The following is a 22,554-nucleotide window of genomic DNA, read 5'->3' on the forward strand; positions in this document are numbered from 1 at the left end:
TCCTAAGCCAAGACAAGCAAGACCAATGGGGTCGAGAAAGGGTCAGGAAAAGCATTTCAAGCAGAGGGAGCACTATGTGGCAAGGGCAGGGGATATGGTAGAGAAAATGGGCAGTGAGAGAGGAAAACAGAGACCTTCAGCCACTGGAAGAAGAGTGACAAGTTGGAACAGAGAAGGCATATCAATTTCACAGCAGCAGGACTCTAAACCTAGTCAAGGAGCTTGGATCAAATCATAACTGAAGTGTTTCAAGAAAGGACGTGAAGTAGTCACATTTTCATTGTACACAAATAACTTGTTCCTTGTAATCATGCTATTTTTTTCTCCTAACTTTCTGACTTCTCTTTTCTAGATAGTTCAAGTCTATATTTGCCAAATATTCCCACAATTTCTCATGGAGAACCCAAACTAAAAATGGGTTTGGGTCAGAGTCAGATGGCAGTTCCGGCATGTTTTTCTAAAGATGTGCTTTCTGACATTATGGAAACTATCTTAGACTTTCACTTGAGTCCTGGAAAAGAAGGCACCTGTTTAAAGGAATGTCCTGCCCCATCTAACTTGGCAGCTGCCCCTCCAAGCTGATGACACTCGGGATGCCACACTGAAGAGGCTGGCCATGCTGTTTGGTCAACTCATGGCTATTTCCCTCTGCTTTATTCTGCAAAGTCCTGCCTGTGGCCACAGAGGGGACACAAGATCACTTCAAAATTCCTTCGCCGTATTAAGATACAGATACACCCAGGACACTAAAAGCCAGAGTATGGTTGAAATGTCAAAATGAGGACTTGGTGAACCTAAATTATGTCCCTCAAAAGCCAACATCTTTCTCCACCTGTGTCCAATGGGTGGAGTTTCCAAACAGAGCTCACTCAAACCACAGACTTTCAAAAAAGGAAAGTCAAAACCCTATGGACATCAGGACAGTTATGGAATCATACTGTTGGAGGAGGAAGGCTGACTCAGTGCCCAAACGATGTGCTAGACTTTCCCCTGATAAAGACAGTCAGCACCACACAAATGCCCAATTTCCAGTTGGCCCAGGACCACATCTTTCATACCTTTCCTGATGACTCTCATCTTAAACTCACAGTTCTGCTCTCCTGCCCTCCTGTCTTCCTCCTCGTTCCACACTACTGAAGCCCTACCCCTTAATTCCCGCCCTGCAAGATCACTGGCTTTTCATTGCATATTTTGACCTCTCTGGCCTCCACTTCTTTGAATTCAGGCTTTTCCTTCTTCACAGATTACCCTCCACCACCATCAGGAAAGTATTGTCCTTCAATAGCAAACTTCGTATTGTTTAAATCACAGCCTTCCAGATTATATGGTTCTAGTCTTTTATTGTCTTTGAGTCATTTTACAGCTCTGTGAACTAGTAGGAATGCATATAATTCTTGCCTAAGGACATGTAAATTTTATCCAGTGGAGGTTAAATTGACTCCCCTCCCCCACTCTGGTAAAGGCCATCTTCCCCATTCATTTTTCTATTTCTGATTCATAAATCTATTGTTTTTTTTTTATTTTCTCTTAAACTCATTGTACCATTTCACCAGTTTCCTCATTAATAAGTTAAATCAAACCTTTAACACATGTTTATATTTCTTTCACTATGAGAATATGAGAGTTACCTTTTTAAAAAATTATCTCTTAATAGATAATAAAAAGGGTGGGGGCAAACAAGGAGATCTGAGCTGCTGTGCGATCTGGACAGGACTCAGTGCCATACTGTGGGTTGGGGTTTCTTCTAGGACCACCTTGTAAGAATCATTTGGATTGGCACAATTGCAGGTTCCTGGTTCTAATGTAAGACCTACCAAATCAGACACTACAGGGAGGAAGTCAGGGATTTGCACTTTAATAAATCAATGTCTAGGACAGTCGCCATGAAAAATGACAAAAAGTAGAAAAAAGAATTCCCAGCACCTTTAAAAGTTCACTTGGAGAGACAACGTGTACGTAAAACTATGGATGAGAGCTGGGACTGTTATTGGTTGCACATTTTTCTAGAAATGCATGTGTAAAGCAAATACAAGTAAACCAAAGGAGATTTCCCTCTAAGAAATAAAGATAAAATAGTTAGGAGGATGCCACTCTTTTAGTTATACATGACAGTAGAATCCATTTTGAGATAATTATACAAGCATGGAATGAATCTTATTCTATTCATGTATTGTGGATGTGTATGATGGTGGGATTCATTGTGATGTTTTCATGTATGTACACAGGAAAACTATACCAGATTCATTCCACATTGTTTTAATCTAAACTGGTGCTTGCATTTGAATATGTCCCTTCCAAAAATCAAGTGTGGAAACTTGATGGCCAAAGTGACATTATGAAGAGGTGAGCCCTTTCAGGGGTGACTGGGCCTTGAGTCCACCTACAACAAATGAGTTTAGGGCCTGAATGAAAGGGACTTCACACAGCACTCTGTTGTCCTGCCTTTTTCCTGTCCCCATGTGAGGACACATTGTTCCTCACCTCTGGAACAACAGAATGTCATCTGAAAGCAGAGAGTGACCCTCACCTGATAACTGCAACTGCTAGCAACTTGACCCTGCACTTTGCAGCATCCAGGATTACAACAAAATAAACTTGATAAATTACCCAGTCTTGATATTTTGTTCTAGTAGCACTAACAGACTAAGAATAGTGGTATGGAATTTTTATATTGGTAAACAAAATAATAATGAATATTTGCTTTTAAGAGAAAGTCAATTAACAAATACTCTATTAATGAATTAAGTCAATAAACACTGAACAAGCACCTACACAGGGATGTGACATTAAGTCAAGGTCTTTTCTTTCAAATTGGCACTTTATTGCTTTCCAAATAGAAAAATATATATATGGCCCAGGCAAAAAAAAAAATACAAAATATAACATAGTGCCTATGAGACTGTGGGAAATCCTTTGAGGTGGTAATTAATGTTGTCACTTGCCAAGCTTTTTCCCAAAAATATTGTGGTGCTCACCCATCTGCTTGAGTTACAGCATTTGTTGTCTTTCTAGATGCAAATATCATAAATTCATAATCAAAGAATAAATCAAAGTTATAAATTGATAAAATCACATATAAGAAGTGTTGTGGAAATATGTGGAAGATATCAATAAATAATTTATGATAGTATAAAATCAAGTGCAGAGATCAGAATGGAAGGCCTTCCCCATGAGGTATCAGGGGTTTGTGTTTGGAGGTGAGCATAAACCACCTGGGTGGAGAAGCATCAGTTAGCAAGAACCTGTCTGACAAAGACCAAACCTGAGCACCCTTCCTCTGTACGTCATCTGTGTGCAAGACAGATTCCAAGTGCAGATCCCTGAAAGGACACTGACATTCCACTGCTACACTGATCTTCTTTCGTAGCTGGGTACAGAGTAAAAGTTTCACCCTGAACACCAGATGCCTCCAAACATCTGGAAGCTTGGCATTATGCATTCTGAGCAGCTGGTTTGATAAAGCTGTTTTCACTCTCCACCTGGATCTTGATTGCCAAGCCTATCATTAACTTCGGGGAGATACTAGCTCCTCGGGGAGAGAAATGAGAAAACACTCCTGCCTGCAGTCAAGAGCAGGCTCTGAGCCCCATGTGGCTACAGGCCTGTGTTTAATTGGAAATGGCTTAGCTCCTGGGACTCACTGTGGATTGAGTCTAAGAGCTAGAAGTTTTCAACCTGAGCATTTCACTCCCTCCCTATGGACATTTTATCAAATTTCTCCTTTAGCCATACGAGTGTTTTCAAAGTTGACATTCCCCATGTAGTTTCTCAGGGAAAACTAGCAGTATGGTTGTGACATGCATTGCTGGTAGACTATGCCAAGTTAAAAAATAAAATGTCGCTAAGTAAAACTATTTTAAACATGAATTATGATGGATAAATTTTCTAATCCTTCAGATGTTTTCCAGTACATACGTATTACCTTTCAAAGGAATTGGTTATATTCAAAGCTGTTTTAGTCAGAATAAAGTAAATGATTGATGCTGTAACCAAAAGACCCAATAAGGACAATTTTAGAGGAGGAAAAGTTTATTTAGGGGCTCATGGTTTCAGAGGTCTCGGTGCATCGACAGCCAGCCTCATCCCTCAGGGCTTGAGGTGAGGCAGGACGTCCTGGTGAAGGGGAGCAGATCACAGGATGAGGAAGCAAAGAGACACTAAGCTTAGCTGGACAAATACATACCCCAAAGGCACACACCGCCCCCAGGGATACGCCTCCTCCAGCCACATCTTTCCAGCCTACAGCTACAACTCAGTTAATCCCTATCACTGATTAATTCACTGTTTGGAATGATAACCTTATTATTTTATTGCTAAGCCTTCTTGTCTTACACATGAACTTTTGGGGGACACCTTACATCCAAAGCATAACAAAGGCTATCTTTATTTCATCTTTTTGTGTCGCATAGTTTCATCTTTCTTTCTCCACGTAGCTAGGGTCTTCTGTCTCCCAAATGTAGATACACCCCAATAGCAATCTCAGAGTCATTCTGTACCAGATGTACCATGGATTTAACCAGTTTTAGTTCCACTATCTGGACATCAGCATCATCACCTGGCCACTAAGCCAAACCTGAGCATCCATCAATGCATTCTTTGCAGAAGTGTGATGTCATGAGATGAACGGAGATGCATGATGGAGTCTTTTTGTCTAAGGAGTTCATGGGCTAGCTGGAGAAATAGGTCTTTAAATAGAAAATAAGCATGGCACTCCATTTACTTTATAAATGTTTTTTAAGTACCTAAGGTGTATCAAACACTGTGCTGGCTTCTGAGTTATAAAATGTAAAATTCAGAGACCACAAATTTAAATTTTGTAACATTGAAATGTAATGTTTAAATATGTCAATACTCATAGTAAGTGCCCTCAAGGAGTTGTGGGAGATTCATTTCAACATAAAGAAAGAATACATTATTTGAAGAGCTGGTTGACCTTGTCTACAGAAACATAGTTACCCAAATACAGAATTCAGTAGTTGGATTACAAAATGTATGGAGCCTCAAAATGGGTTTTTGACCCTAAAAACATAGAGGTAACACTCCCACACATTGATTCAGGCATCAACTTCCTTTATAAGACTTATAAAGGTAAATAAATAAAATCACAATTAATAAGTATAAAAACATTATATTATAAAGCTTCTGCATAGCACAGGAAACAATAAGAATGTGAGGACAGAGCCTGAAGAATGGGGGGAAAAAGTATATGCCAGCTACCTTTCTGAAAGAATTAATAACCAGAATATATAAAGAACTCACAAAACTTAACATCAAAAATAACACCCCAAATAACTAATAATCTACTCAATAAATGGAGGAAAGATCTAAAGAGACACAAAGATCTAAAGAGACATAAAGATCTAAAGAAACATAAATGGCCAACAAATATATGACAAATGTTACCATCCCCATCCTTAGCAATCAGGGAGATATAAAATCCAAACTTCATTGAAATTTTACCTCACCCAGTCAGAATGTCAATCCTCAAGAACACAAATAATGATAATTGATGGTGAGGATGTGGGGAAAAAGGTACACTTATACATTGATGGTGGGTCTGCAAATTAGTACAACCACTCTGAAAAGCAGTGTGGAGATGCTTCAAAGACTAGAAATGGATCGCCATATGATCCAGTTATCTCACTCTAGGAAATTTATCCAAAAGAACTAAAATCAGCATACTATAGTGATACACGCGTACCCATGTTTACAGCAACACAATCCACAACAGCAAGTTATGGAACAAGCCCATAACCAGCAAGAGATGAATGGGTAAAGAAGATCTGGCATATATACACAAAGGAGTTCTACCCAGCCATAAGATGAATGGGATTGCATCATTAGTAGGTAAATGAATGGAACTGAGGGACATCATACAGTGAAATAAGCCAGAATCAGAAAGTTGAAGATCAAATGTTTACTCTCCTAAGAGGAAGATAGGGAGAAATAAGTAACAAAAAGGGGCATCTCATGAAAATAGAAGGGAGATGAGTAGAGTAGAAGTGTGAGTGTCAGGGGAGGGGAGGAGGAGAGGGAAGGAAAAAATTGGGAGTGAAATTGACCAGATTGTGCTATGTGCATGTATGATTATGTCACGGTGCATTCCAATATAGAACTGTAATACAGCAATTAAAACTAAATACATAGAAGACTAATAAAATAGAGGTGGAGGAACAGGGTGAGGGAGGACAGGGAAGGAGATAGCTCTGGGGATTGAAATGGAGAAATGTATGCTATATAGACTTAGGAATATGTCAAAATAATCCCCACTATTATGTATAACTGAAATGCACTAAATAAAATAAAATAAAACAAAAGAGTTTGAGTGAAGGAAGTTTCCCATAAACACTAGGAAGGGTTAAGAAGAAAGAAAGAATGATGTTACTAAAACCTGAGTTCTCACTGTGAGACACATGAATTTGGAAAAATAAAAGCTTAAAAATCCTAGGCTGACATTTCAAATTGGAAGCATCACTGCCTATTCGGGGTTCAAACAAAAAAATCAGGACCACTGAAAGATGTACATTAGAAGATTTACTGCAGAGGATGGGCCTTCATGATGGTGGGTACAGCTAGGCCATTCCCAAATCCGCAGGGCATCCTGCAGCCTGGGTCACAGGCTGAAACTGCAGTGCACAGACAGAAGCTGCTCCTCCTCAGCAGAGAACCAGCTCTGCTCTTCAGGGCTTTCAACAGATTGAATCAGACCCTTCAGAGTGTCTAAAATAGTCTCCTCACTTAAAGTGAACTGATTATAGCCTTGAATCACATTCACAAATACCTTTACTGTCACCTTTAAGTTAGTGTTGGGATAACTGGGAGGTGTCACCTAACCAGAATGACACATAAAACTATCACAGTGCTCAATAAATAGTTGGTAAACTAATAGGTATATTAATAATGTAATGAAAGGGGATGATGATCGCTACTTCAAGGTGCTCCTGAAAATCAGAAGGGTTTAGCATAGATAGGTCACCTAGCACAGAGCTTGCTCTTAGAGGCCGCCCAGTAAATATGGATTTCCATTTTACTTTGACCTTCACCACTTCCCACCCTTGAGGCTATTGGAATGTCACCTCCCTTCCTCTGAGCTCCAGTCCACATATTACCTATGCCATTTCATAACCGCTGAAGTCCACACTCCCCATGGTATTCACCCAGCCTAGCTGCCAGCCAAGGGCATCCCTTCTTCTCATAATCTAGGGAGAGGAAAGAAAGGAAGAATGAAAGGGTGGGAGGGAGAGGTAAAGAGAGGAAGGAGAGAAGAGAAGCAGAGAAGGAGAGAGAGGAAGAGAGGAAGGAAGGAAGGAAGGAAGGAAGGAAGGAAGGAAGGAAGGAGAGAAGGAGAGAAACAGGAGATAAAAAGAGTTAGAAAAGATTTAGGCAGAGAACGAGAGAGAGGGAGGGAGGAGAAAGGGAGGGAAGAAGGGAAGAGAGAATAAAAGAGAAAGAGGGAAAGGAAAGAAAGCCCTCTCCCAATTCTGGAACACTTGAGATTAAAGCCCTTTGCCTTAAGCTCTGCGCCAGGTGCTGGCTTTGGGTCTCCAGGCCCCTGTCCTGCAGGTCTCCTGTGTCATTTCCTCTCACCTCAGCACTTACTCTCCCACCCCTAACTCTACTCCCACCAAGAGTTCTTGAACACAGCAATTCTCACCCACAGCGGGAATTCAGATGGAACACACATCATGCACCTTTAATTAGACATCCCCATTCTTATCAAGGGCATCCACTGCCCCTCCCTTTCCCATAAGTTGGCAGGCAAGCCCACTCCAGACTGCTCTTATTTCCCTGGGCCCCTGACTCAGCAGCTCATGACCTACCCTCAGTCTCTCCTCTCTTTCTCTTTCCTTCATGCTCAAGATCAAGTTAATTAACCCATCCTTTGCCCCAGGCACACAGCTTTCTTCTCCCTGAGACTTTTTACCTCCTGACTGCAACAACCTCAGATCATACCTCCTCCACTCCAAGCATTTTCAAGAGTTCTCTCCCAAGACAAGTTTATTTCATTTTTTTTTCCTTCTCCTTCTTTGCTTATGTCCACTCGTGGGTACTCAACTTCCCATCTAGTTCAAGTGATCTTTGAGATGGCCGATCTTAATTTATATTTCTATTCTTCCCTTTTCATCCATCATGGATTTTAATCAATTAAAAGGTGTCGTGGGTAGGAGAAGTGAGTAGGTGAGGAACGATGAGGTGGTACAGGAGATAGTAGAGCTGCTGAGATTGTGACCATCTTGTTCCATTAGCAGGTATGAATAAAAAAAATTATTGAATGAATTAGTGTTTAAAGGCAAAATGAGGGTCTTTAGATCAAACTGGGTTTACTCAGTGGCTCACAAAATGTTTACATCCTAATCTCAAGACCTATGAATGCCATTTGTCATGACTGCAAGGACTTTACTGGTGTGATTAAGCCAAGGCTTTTGAGATGGCGGAGTACCAGGATTATACTCATGCAATCAATGTCATTACTAGAGTCCTTGTTAGTAAGAGAGAAAAGCAGGAAAGTCAATGGCAATAGGCAAGGTTAGAGTAATATTGGTTGGAAGGTAGAAGAGGGTCATAGCTGAGGAATATAGGCAGCCCCTATAAGACAGGAGAGACAAGGAAACAAATTCTTCCGTACAGCCTCCAGAAAAATACAGCCCTGCCAACTCCCACCTTGAGCCCAGTGAAACCCATTTCAGACACCTGACATCCAGAACTGTAAGATAAGAAAATTATGTGTTTTAAGCTACTAAATATGCAACTTGTTATAGCAGCAATGGGAAACTAATACAGATTATATTCTAGTTCAAATAGCATCTCTTCAAATTCTATGGACCTCAGATTTCTTTTCTGAAAAAAAATAAAAATAAAATATATACAAAGCATTAAAAATAATACCTAACAGTTTAACATACAAGTGCAGAATGCCTGTTTACTTCAGCAATCAGCAGTTGTTTAGTCTCCTAGTGAGTCTGAAGATTAAGTTAAAGAGCACAGATAAAGGACCTAGAGACATTTCTGCTAAAAAGTATGCCCTTTGAAATGCAAGAGTTTATATTCTGAAAATTTACAGAGCAGATGAATTGGTTACCAGTTGGGGAGTTTAATTTCAAGAACCAAAGGGAAAAGAGGCTGCTAATAAATCTATAAAACTTTTTATGAGTAAACATTTAATTTACTAACATACAATAATAGACATCTCATTGTAAATAAGACAATGTTAAAAATTTTTCATACATTTTAAATGTGCAATGTCAAACCTTTGACTCTCCATAGATTTCTAGAATTCCTTGTCACTAGAAACATTTAGGAAAGAACTCCTACTTTGTTCCAAGTATGTCCTCACCTTGGCACATTAGGATACTTGTTTGCTTATCAGCTTGTACTTCCTGCCTGAGTCCTCTAAACCCTGCCTGTGGGTTTTCTGATGACAAGTTTTAATGCCTTCTATCCCCCACCCAGCCTCCCTGGGACCTGCCCCAACAGCACCTGGCACACCTACTCCACACCTGTTGGACACCTGCAGAATGCAATTCTAAAATTCAATTTTATTTTTTCTTATTCGTTTCACCTTTTTCAACATTTCAAATTTAAAATAAAAAATCCTTAAACTTGTCTTACACTGCTTTATCTCTATTTCCTACACCTTTTCTAATCATGTATAATAGATATTACAAAACTTGCATATACTGGAACCCAAATCTCCATAGTTGCCAAAAAACATACAGATGTAAATTTGCATGTAATTAAACTTTGCATAAGGGAAACTCTCAGTTGGGCAGGGATGTTTTGCTCAATAAATAGCAGTTCTCTTCCTCTTGTCCCCACTGTCCTCAGGCAAGCCTCTCAGCCTCTGTGCTTCCTCCAGGCGTTAGCTAGCCGCCGGGCTCTGCTCTGGGAGTTAGAGACTGTGTTATGGAGTTTTAATTGAACTAGCCCTCACAATCTGGACCAGTAGCTTAAAAAGCTTCCTAAAAGAAAAGACAAAATACTAATAATTTAGGTACAAAGCAATAAGTAGAAAAGAGCACCTGAGTGAGTACCTCTCAGAATCCTTGGCCAAGGTTTTTCGGGGTGAATTAGTAGGAAAAAGCAGGAAAGATGTAATGAGAGCTATCAGGAAACTAGTTCAAACATTGACATGATCACTAGAATCAAAGTGTGGAATATGATATGTCAAGAAATTTGTAATGTTTTGAACAACCCACAATAAAAAATTAAAAAAAAAAAAAAAAAAAAAAAAAAAAAAAAGAATTCTATCTGCAACATGGATTTACACCCCTTGATGTTAACTGTGAGCCTCACCTCAGCATTTCTCTTCCGGAGAAAATCAGATAGTGACCAGATAGTGACCATCACCATCGGCAAGATGTCCTGGAAGCAAGACCAAAGAACACGGGGACTGATCTTAACAGTACTTTTTAAGGAATGTGTTAAAAAAAAATCAGTCAAATACTTTAAAAAATCTTGATAAACTTAAAGATAATTTAGAAGCTTTTGTTTAAATTATAGCAAAATATAAAATTTTTGTGGCTGAATCCTGTTCCACCATAAAGGGTGACATGATAGATGGAAAGCAAATGGTTAAAAAGCCAAAAAGTATTCATGTCATCAACATATTCTACTGTGCTAGACAACATTGCTGAAAATTTAAGGAGGTAAACATTCAAACAATTGCAGAGTAGATAGAATCTGAGTTCTATGGCTGAATGAAAGTATAAGGGCTTTTAACATGTATCTGCTTATAGAATTTTCATTAGTCACATTTAGGATTAAATTATATGAAAAACCAATTCTTTGCACGATCCTGTAACAAAGACACCCTTGCAAATAGTAGTTAACTTAAGCACAATACATTATAGAAGAAATACCTAATTATAATCATTATTAGAGCACATGCTCTCATTAGAGATAAAGAGAAAAAATTGGGTTAAGTTTACAAATAGCAACACATACTTAAAAGTTATTTATTCCTTATATCATAGATAAGCTATTGCACCAAAGTTGAAGTTGAAAGAAGACAAAATGCGACATCACCTGCAATTAATGTGGTTGATGTGCCTAAAACAAGAAAAATCAGTAAAAGACATGCAATATTTTCCCTGAGATGGGAAATGATCATAGAAATCTTTTTTATATTATTGATTTTGTGAAAATAATATTATGGCAATGTTTTAAAAGGAAGTGCAGAACGATAGAGATATCCCACTTCTCTTACAAAAAGGCCAATGTTCCAAATTTGCTGACCTTCTCTGTAAATGAGAAGTGACTGTCAGTAGCCAGCAGATACATTTGTAAAAATAAACCCACTGGATCTGTCCCTGCAAGGTAAAAGTGGCATTTGCACAGTGAGAGAAGTGCTCTCAAGAGAAAGTTACACTGTGAAGACAAGCATTTTGAAAATATTTATATGGAAATATTTGCTTTATATGATTTATTTAATTGTTCATTTTGGTCAAAAAGCCCAATTAGGAAAACTCTAATTTATTCCATATAATACAGATCAGGCATTATATTCTATATTTAGACTTCTCTGATCATCTTGCAAGCTAGTTAACCCTTTCTTTGATTTCTTCCTTTTAACTTTCTAAAAATATGTGATCATTGTGTTTATAACACAAGGTTTATAAGAGTGTTAGAGGATGTTATTTATATGTGCATCACCCTCAGTAGTTTGGAAGTTTATTAAGGGATAAACCAGTTGTTCTGCCAGGATGAGAACAGTATTGTTAAGGGATGCTTTAATGTTTGACCATTAGACTCAAAAACAAATCAGCAAACAATGAACAATAAGCTGAAATAAATGGCTAATATAGTAATAGGAATAACAACAACAATAACAGTAATGATGATCACACAATGCTTGAAATATTTGTGCTCCTTCTATACGAGACACTGACCAAAGTACTTTGAACATGTTATTTAATATCCACTATAAGTTTGGTATCTGGCATCAAAGGAGAATTTCAAGCTTATGGAACATATCAAACCAGTCATTTCAATACTAGCTAATTATATACAAAGAACATTTGATATAATAAAATTATTCCACTGCATATATGAGAATTTATGTACCATCACATCACATCACAGATTGTTTTCCCAGTCTGAATCCCAAGGACATGTATTATTGGTTCTTTATACTATTTGGAGAATAGTCTTTATTATCCTAGAGTTTAAAATGAAAGACTGAAGGAAGGAACACTATGTCAGGGCCTTGATGATGTTCATTATCTCACTTCATATTCACAAGAAAATAACTAATAGTTCCAAAGCGCAGCCTAGAAACGTTCACCTCAGAGAGGTCCCGCAGTTCCAATCTCCATACTGCTGGAAAGACACCAGCACTTCACTTCTCCCAGGCCAAACCACTCCTATTTCCAGCCAGACTGTCACTCTTGGTCCTGTTCATCTCCTGAAGAGGGTGTGCCTAACTGGAATTGTGCAAAAGGGTGTGGCCTGAATATTGAGGAGCTCAAAATCCACATCAGCTGATGAGGCTGAGGACATTTGGACTGAAGGAAGGGAGCTACAGGAAGAGGACATTAACAGCCTTAAAATATTTAAAATGGCAATATGGGGCAGAGGATTAAATGGTGATAACCAGGCTCCAGAAGGCAAATCCAGGAGACCTGGGTGGAAATGAAACAGAGGCAGGTTTCATCTAGATAGAAGGAAGAGCTATCTGGACTTTCCAAATATACTCTGGTGGGAGAGATCATTTCGTGAGCATGAAACAACATGTAACCAAGGAGTTGCAGATGCAGTTCCTGTGGGGTGCTGGATGGAATGGGTCTACCTTCCGTCTCATAGACTACATAAATAAATTAGGTCATGTGGGGCAAAGGAGGGGGGATACTTCACTAACTATGAGATAATATCAATAGTTTATAATTAGTGCTCATAATCAATTTCATAGTTAATAATGGCAAATCAGTACTATGTATAACTCTTTGATACAAATTATCAGCATCTATGTTGTTTCTCCAATTGTAAGTTGATCCTACTAATAGGAACTTCGTCATGGGTTAATTGAGAAGTTGCTAAAATTAAAATGTATAAAGTACTAAGAATGATGTCTGAAACATGGTCAGCATGCCATCTTCCTTATATCTGCATTAAGAATAGTGCATACACACATTTACTGCTATATACAACATTTTATTTATTTATATATGCTATATACAACATTTTATTAGGTATCATCACATTCTTAATGTAGGCATTAATATCTTAATTTACAACTGAACAAACTGACTCTGTATATATGTTATGGTTTGGATAGGAAGTGTCCCCCAAAACTCCTGTAGCAATGCAGGAATGTTTGGAGGTTAGATTATGAGAGCCATAACCTAATCAGTCCATTCTAATTTAAAAGGACCACTGTGCTGGGTGGTCACTCTGAGCCGGTGGGGCATGGCTAGAGGGGGTGGGATGCAAGAACATGCCTTAGAGGCTTATATTTAACCCCCTCACTCCTTTCCCTCTCTTTCTCCCTCTGCCTTCTGGAGCTCAAATCCACATCCCATGAGGAACAGCTGATGGGGGGAGTAGTTTTCTTCCACCACACCCTTCTGCCATGATGTTCTATCTCACAGTGAGCCCAAAGCAATGGAGTCAGCTATCCATTAACTAAACCTCCTAAGCCATGAGCCAAAATTTATTTTCCTTTTCTAAGTTGTTCTTGTCAGATATTTTGGTCACAGTGACAAAATGCTAACTAACACAGAAATTGATATCAGGAATGAATTCATGGTTGTGACTCACCATGTGGTTTAGAAACTTTTGTAAGTGGTATTTGGAAAAGTTTGAAGGTGTAAACTAAAGAATCCTTAGAATATTGTAAGCAAAGCTTAATGGTCAACTCTGTAGGAGGGCAAAAGACTTGAATGTCAACAGGAATATGGACAGTAAAGACTATGGTCAAGTTTCAGAGGGAAATAAGACTACTCAGAATTAGACTAGAGGCCATATATGTTACATTCTGGAAAAGACTTGTGTAAATTTTGCCTGTGTCCTGACATTGTATGCTGGGCTAATTTATCTGGTGGAAGAAATTCCAAGGCAGTACACTGTTTACATGGTGGTATGAATATTGTTGGTTAAAACTGGGGCCGATGAAGTTGTGGTCATTAAAGAGATTATCTACATTAAAAGATGCAAGTACTTTGCACAGAAATAATAAGAAAGATGGCTTGAGGGCATCTCAATATTGGTAAAAACACACTGGTAGCAGGTTCAAGAGTGTAAAAATAAAAATTCCTTTCAGAAGAGATCCAAGCTCCCTGCTTATGTGGGTGGGGAGCGAGGAAGTTGTTTTACCATGCTAGCCACCCAGGCACACAGAGGCTGCTACAGCCATGATCCCAGGCAGTGTAGCTACTACATGGGCTGGCAGCAGATTTTAGCATCATCCACAGGAATGCAGGATGCTGGTGTTAAGGGATCATGAAGGCTTCCACCAAGATTTTAAAAGAGGGCCTGGTAGACCAGGCAAAGTGTTGCAGTGTCATAGTCCCTGAGGACTGCCCCTGAGAGGGTGATGCATAAAAATTTTAAGGTGAAGCTGAAGCTAGAAGGGAGACCCCAAGAGATAAGAGATCGCAGTAATATGGTCCATCTGCTATGGAAAGCCTCTGTCTGTGGACAGAGACAGTCTAAGAAAGAGGATGTGAATGCTGCAACCAGAAAGGCCAAAGAGGTAGGGCTGACCAAACCCTTTGTATCTCGCCTCTCACCACCATGTGCATTAGGTGAAGGATGTGAAGCTATAGGAAGTGTTTGCCTGGCTGTATTTGGGTTTTGTTTTGGTCTCATTCCTTCTTTCAATGTCCCTATTTCTCCATTTTTGAATGGGAATGTTTACTCTGTGCCATTATATATTTGAAATATATGTGTGTGTGTGTGTGTGTGTGTGTTTGCTTTTGTTTGTATTTGCTTCTGAATTTTGCAGGAACTCACTGCCAAGAATTTGCCTTAGGTCTCATAAAAAAAAACTTGGAACCTGAACTTCTGGGCTGAAACTGTTAGTACTATGGGGACTCTTGGGCTGAAGGCATTTTGTACTGTAAAGTGGACGTGAACTTTTGGAGGCCAGGGATGCAACCTTATGCTTTGGATATATGAGGTGTGAGGTGTCTCCCAAAAGCTCTCGTGTCAATGCAGGAACATTCAGAGGATAGATGATTAGATTGTGAGAGCTGCAGCCTAACCAGCCCATTCTAAAGTGAAAAGACTGTTATGCTGGGTGGTAACTCAGGGTCAGTGGAGCATGACTGGAGGAGGTTGGGTTGCTGGGGCATGTGCTGGGGGATTATGTCTTGTCCCCTTTGCCCTTCCCCCTCTCTTCCTCTCCCTCTGGTTCCTGGCTGCCATGAAGTAAAGAGCTTTTCTCCTCCATGCCCTTCCACCGTCATGTTCTGCCGCCCCTTGGGCCCTGAGCAAAGGAGTCACCTGCCATGTCTTGAACCTCTGAAACTGTGAAATGAAATAAACCTTCCCTTCTCCAAGTTGTTCTTATCAGGTATTTGGATCACTTGATAAAAAGCTGACTGACACAACCCAGGACCCCACGGTGTACCTCAAAACAAATCTGCCTGATAACTTATGATAAAGATCACAAGCTTGAGTCTGGGTGAAGAGTCTGATATTGACCATATAAAAGTCCCCTTGACCCTTGGTTGTTGCCACATTCCCTGCTCCACAGGCTGCTCGTGAACAAGGAGGCCTGAGACACCCTTGCTAATGGTGGTCCCTTGATGATAAAGTGGTCCCGGTGGTCCCAGACACATGTGGGTTAGAGGAGGGGTGTCACATGAAGGTGCCACTTGCTACAGCCCCACCAGGTGTCTCTGTGTCTGTGCAGAGAAAAAGGAGGTGAGTCACCACCCAGAGTTGAGTAGAATGGAGGGAAAAGCCTGGCCTGGAGACCCCCAGACCTCTATCCTGTGGTGACTCCACCACTTAGACAGGGGAGTTAACTTCTCTAAGCTCAGTCCTCGTTGTTAGAATGAGGAGTCACAATGCCCACTTGTCGGGGACTCCTGGGACTGACAGACGTAACATGTAATGAGGCACCTGTTGGGACGTCTTCCAGGAGCCCCGTGAAGTCAGCCCTCTTCCTACTACTTCCTGCCCTTTGTGGTTTTCTGTCACTTCTCCCATCAACACTCACTCACTCCCCAGCCATGCCCAACCCTGGAGAGCAGAGAACCTACTGGCTGGAAATCGTAATTTAAAACTTCAACCCAAAGCAAGTATTCTTGGGATCTCTAGAAACTGCCCAGGAGACGAGAGATTTGAATGGGCCTCAGGAAGCTGTATCGATAGCTGAATGATTAAATGGAACCGAATGATAGAAAGTACTCCACATCTACATCTGAAATTTTTGGATTTCTATTATATGACGTTTATACCACAAAACACAGGAGTTGATTGAATGGCAGAATAATGCCCCGGGGACTTGGGAATCTGAGTCAGGTCAAAGTGGTGCGATACTCAAAACTCCAAGAAAGACTGGGGATGCCACCCAGGAGGTGTGAAATATTTGAATCTGCAGGGCCACCAGAATTTAACAAGCTACTGCAGCACATGGGGGAGCCTTGGAAACAGATGTCACAAATGCTTATTAAACTGCCAAACACTTTTCCAGCATTTCCTCTCCCATCAGAGCTGATTATCAAGATATATAGACACACGCACACACTCACATAAATATCTTGATAAGTTACTGGAAAAGGCAGAAAAATATCTGACAGTTTAATGAGATTTGGGTGGAAGAAAATTCTATATTTTAATGTTCTTCAGACAGAAATGATTCATCAATGTTCCTAAGACTGATTCAGCTTGGCTACAATTCTCAAAATATTTTCATAAATTTTCAAGAACAAATACTACCACTGGGCACTGAAACCGCTGCCGTCTGACAGATTGGCCATTTCACCTCCATTTGCTCAGTGCAGCGTTCCCTGAGCTGGTTCTTTCTGATGATTGTCTACACACATAGCATGGTGCTCCTGACTGCCATCACTCGATTCTGATGAGGCTTCCTTCACATACAGGGATGGCTTTCTGGTACATTAAGGTGACAGCAGGTGGCTGTAGAGCGGTCCTTTTAGGATATCATTTTCCAAAGCATCTCAGGAAGTGTGGCCCGGTTCATTGAAGAGTAACAGTGAGGGGGTTTCCGCCAGCAAGCAAATAATTTCCTTACAGTGATGATGCTAAGGTGGAAACCTTCCTCGTCACAAACTCTTAAAATCAAGGAGGAGGGGATTGTTAGGAGGAAAGAAACCACTGGACAAGGAAATTGCAATTGATAACTGCTCCAGTCACTTTAAGGACTGAGATTCTGGGTTTCTGAGGGGAAGAAAGAAAATGTTCTACAGCCAGGCACAGTGGCACAACCCTGTAATCCCAGCAGCTCGGGAGGCTGAAGCAAGAGGTTCATAAATTCAAAGCCAGCCTCAGCAACATAGTGAGGCCCTAAGCAACTTAATGAGACAGAGTCTCAAAATAAAACATAAAAAGGGCTGGGGATGTGGCTCTGTAGTTAGGCACCCCTGAGTTCAATCCTCAGTATCACACACACAAGGAAAATGTTCTTCAAAGTGATGGACAAAGAGACTTACTTCCCGCCCTGAGTTCAAGGAGTCTGAGCACAGAGAGCAGTTAGTAATTGCATGGTTGCAGGCTCCAGATGAATCTCTTCCACTTTTACTAGAGGATTTAATAAAATTATGATATGAAATAGGCATTAAAATATTCTGCATTTCAGGAAGCTGAGGATTGTAGGCTGAAGAACAATTTCAAATCACTCAGCTTGTAAAATTCAGAGCCGGGACAGCTCCATGCTCTCTGAGTGTTATGATATACTCTTGATTTTCCTGGAGCAGGCGTGAAAGCAAAGCATCAGGAGAAAACGGATCAGAGGAAACCACAGAGGATGTCCCAAGACACCTGTGAAGTTCTGAGAGAGCTTTAACAGGAGACAATACAGATAGAAATTGCGAAGGCAGGAAAGGAACTTCTTGTTTGGAACTTGTTAATGTTTCAGATATTTACGTGAGAAGATGGCAGTGGTCAATGACAGGACAAAATCCAAAAAGCAGTTATGGAGTAATAATAGGCAACATTTAATGCTTGGTAGATAACTTTGCAAGATATGTTTGCATATTAGCCCAAACAGCTTTAAGAAATAGGTAGCCCTGGGCTGGGGGTGGAGCTCTGTGGAACATTTGCTTAGAATGCACTAGGCCATGGGTTCAAAACCCAGTGCCAAAAACCACAGACACCATTAGTAAAGAAACTGAAGCTCAGAGAAGTTAAACAACTGATCCAAGGCCACACAGCTGATCAGTGGAAGAGGGAGGACTGGAACTCAGGAAGACTTCTCAAAAAGAGCAAAGCTTGAATGAGATGGTTAACAAACTACTTTTTAATATACCGGTGATAGGATCTTCTTTGATAAGTTTATTTTTTCCTCATAAAAAAAGACCAAAGAAAGGAAAAGTGAGAACTAGCTCTGTACAAACATATGATCCCCAAGGGATCCTCTTGTCCATACTTATTCTTATCTACTCACAGGACTGGTTTGACTATTTGAACTTAGAGACCAATCAATTTAATCATGTACCATAACAACCCCATGTTCAACCTTCAAAACAGTTTTCTGCCTAGACAAAAAATTTATTTAACAGAATAAAGTTATCAGCAAAGACACAGGCAAAGCCATAGAGATGTTTATGTTTAGTAGCAGGGTGAGGCCCAAAGCAGAAGGAGAATATTCTACATTCACTTATTTTAATGCATATTTGGCTCAGGATAATGGACAATCAGATTCCCAGTGATGTTTGCTGGGAGACGACGTCTTGAGACATTAGCTGTAGAAATGTGTGACAATGACTTCATTGGGGAGAGTTGGGTTGAGGCAGAGCAGTGTAGATGGTAGTCTCCTGAACGTATTGTGGGAACATCCTTTGGGTACGGTGCTTGAATGAGGATATGATTTATTAGTCCTGGAAGGGTACATGGGAGAAAGGAAGTGAGAGGTTATGAGAGAGTGACCCTCCTGTAGTGATGGGTGGGAGAATTCCTGCAGTATGTATGTTAGCCCTGCTGTGTGGTGAAGGGATTTCCAGGGCCTGAGCCACCCAACACGGCCACTCTAGTCACATGTGGCTGTAGAGCGCTGGAAATGTGACTCGTCTGAATTTCAAAAATGCTCTGAGTGTAAAGTACAAAGTGTCTTTCAAAGACTTGGTATGAAAAATTGAAAGCAAAATATCTCGGTGACTTCTATTTGGTTATGTATTAAATATCAACATTGTTGATATATTCAGTTAAATACCATGTTATTAAAATTACATGTTACTTAAATTACAATTTCCCTTTTTATATATGATGACTAAAAACATAAATGTCACGTGTGGCTCACTTGTGCTGCTCATGTTGTACGTTGTCCCTTGGTTGCTCTGCACGCAGCTCTGGGACATGTAGGACTTGTCCCCAGTGGTATGGAGAAAGCCACCATCGTGGTTATTGGTTTGGGAAGTAAACGGGGCTGGTAACAGGTGGCAACAGCTCACTTGGTCTCAGAGGATGTCTGGCAACACTGCTCCCTGACCCTGAAAAATCCATCCTGCCTTGGAAAAATAACTTAAGGAAAAGTTTGACATTTACCTGAGGGAAAGTCCTTATGCATTCAGTTTGAGACCGGGCAAAGAAGTCAGTAGTGGGCTTTCTGGAGGCCAGAGGATGTGAAAGGGAGTCAGGGAGTAGCACCCTCTGAGAGTCACCTGGGGGCCTGAAAACAGGCAGAATGCTGGTCCCAAGGTGGATTCTCAGACCAGTTTCTTGCTGTGCAGTTACCTGCTCTGTTAAAGAGTCTAACTGACCACTGCTCATACTTCTGCCTTCAGTTCTTTGTCACCTCTTAGTAAGTATTGTTTTCTTAATTTCACTGCATCTCCTGTTTACGCCGAGGAAACAGATTTTGCACAAGCTTTAGGCTTTGAAAAGGAAGCACTGCACTACTCCAAAAAGCATGTGTGCTGCTGTGTGCCAGGGCCTCCATGTCACCAGGCACTATGTCATTATGTCTCTGAGTCCCTCACACTTAGTGTTGTGCCTGGAACACAGTGGAGATTCACGAGTTGTCTTATCAATAAATTAACGACCCAAAGAGTAAAGTGGTTTTGAAAAGGTCCAAGCCAGAGAGTGGGCCTCCCCTGTCAGAAGGGACTTCTTTCCAAGATTTTCTGTTATGGTTCTCTGAGGATCTTTGTCTTATAGAAATCAAGTCATATACTGAAGTGAAAACCAGATCTTTCACACAAGAGTGGAGGAAGTGAGTCTAATTTAAAAAAAAAAAATAAAGCCCCAATCAAAGAGGAAGACCTCAAGGACAGGGATAAGGAGTTGACATGAATTATCTCATTATTTCTATGCTAAAGAATTGATGGTGACCCACATAAGTCTAAGTCTCATTTGTAGATAAAGAAACTGTGGTGTCAAGAGGCCAAAGCACCAGGTGAAATGGGCAGAGTTAGCAAGAATGGAAGAACTGACAAGTGGATTTAGACAGTTTGACTCCAAAGGGCATTCTCCAAATCATTATGTCTTAATTATACTTCAATTAGTAGCATCCATAGATTGAAATACGATACAGTGTGTCTGTGAAGTCGTTGCTCATTGTGTGGACAAGCATGTGTACACATAGCTGCACGTGTGCTATCATGAGATAGAAGCTTTGTTTTGTTTTTGGTCCATTTCCAGTAAGACATGTGTATTTGGGTTCAGACATTTGAACATCTTAATTAACTAACAAATTTGCTTTAATGTATTGAAAACTAATTGCTGTCAGCTTAGTTGCATATGTGATCATTTGATTGATCTTTTAAATTATCAGGTTTGTTTGCATACTGCTTCTGCACACACACACAAGCTTTCTCAAGAGTAGGTGCAGCAGGTCATCTAGAAAGCAATCAAGCCTATTCATATCTCAGCAAAATAAAGATCAGGCTCTGACTTTACATTTAATTGGGGTTATTGTTGTTGTTGTTGTTGTTGTTATACATGAAGCTATTTCTTGCTATATTACACACACACACACACACAATGTGACAACAACTTAAATGTCAAACAAGAGGAATACTTAAATTATAGTAATTCCATATGATGACACATTACAGACTATTAAATTGTAAGTATGACGAGGTCACTGATAACTACAAAGAAACCATGATAGAATGTCAAGTGAAAAAATAGAATGTAACTGTATTTGAATGAGAGCATCTATTTCATAAAGCAGTATTGCAGAAAGTGGAATATATCACAAAGTATTAGTGTATCTCTCTGGGGGCAAAATTAGATGGACTGACTACTTAATCTATATATAGATTCATATATATGCATATATATAAGCTTTTGAGGTTTTCTACTACATAAGTTTATTTTCTACTACACATATATTAATAAGTGTGTATGTGCATATATATATACATAATACCCACCTACCTACAGCAAACCTAAAGGCCTTGTTAAACAAAGATTGCATATTGGAGTAACTGGCAGTTAGTTATGTCTTTCCCATGAAAAGTCTTATGACTGTGCAGTTTAGCATGGAACCAGTGGCATATTCTGAAATGTTCTAGTACTGACCCTATGGTTATGGGTCATTTCAGAAGCAGAAGAAAGAGGTTTTAAGGACACGTGCCATTAAACCAGGGGCTAAATACACACACACTTCACTCACTCACACACTCACTCTCAAGTCAGTCAAGGGGTTGATTCTACCTAAAGAATTTGGCCATGGATTTTTCTTGGCAGGTTGCTTGTTCAGTATGTGAGTTTCTCTGAAAAAGCATGACTATTGCTTCAAGTGTTACTAGGTTCAAGAGCATGGTATTGAGAGTCGCAATTCCAAAGAAGAGGAAAATGCATCTTATCCATTCTCAGAGACATTTTAACATAAATGTTAAGTATACAGACAAAGTGTTTATAGCACAGGACAGAGCCCTGGGAGCCAGAACTGAGTGTGGGAACAGTCACTGTTGACTTTTGCTCCAAGTGCAAAGGAGAATTTATCTCCACATCCCGAGAGAGGGGGCTAAAGAAGCAAAGGCTACAAAATTCAAGAGAGCAATTAAAGAGCACAAGATGAGTGTTCTCAGACCACACCCAGATCAGACTGCAGGGAGGGTGGACTGGCTGGTCTGGGGAGGAGAGAGGTGGCTGCCCAGGGAAAGGTTAGATAGCAGGAACACTGACCCCATGCACAAGGCTGCTTTGAAGAAGAGAGAGATTTGCATTACAGTGGAACTAAGTGCATAATTCATTCATGGAGTGGAAGAGGTGGGAAGGGCAGTTCAGGTCTGGGCTATTCTGTGTGTCTAAATGCCCTTAAGACCTTCATTCAGTATTGCTCTTAAAGGATGCTCAATAAATATTCATTGATTTAACTTGACAAAAAAAAAAAAGCCACAATCAGAGGGCCAGCACTTCTTTAAGGTTTCAAATTAAATTCCAAGAAGTCCAAAGATGTCTCAGAGGTCATCTCAGAGAGTT

The 22,554-nt window shown here is 40.2% G+C and overlaps 1 long non-coding RNA gene across 2 annotated transcripts in view; it reads right to left on the minus strand.

The window, feature by feature from the left end:
* LOC124106794 (uncharacterized) overlaps positions 1 to 22,554 on the minus strand; it is a 105,507-nt gene that overhangs the window by 56,402 nt on the left and 26,551 nt on the right. The window lies entirely within an intron of this gene.

The sequence above is a fragment of the Marmota monax genome, unplaced genomic scaffold (genome assembly GCF_021218885.2).
Source record: "Marmota monax isolate L192 unplaced genomic scaffold, Marmota_monax_Labrador192_F-V1.1 WCK01_AAM20220418_F8-fsc00003, whole genome shotgun sequence".
NCBI classification, from domain to species: domain Eukaryota; kingdom Metazoa; phylum Chordata; class Mammalia; order Rodentia; family Sciuridae; genus Marmota; species Marmota monax.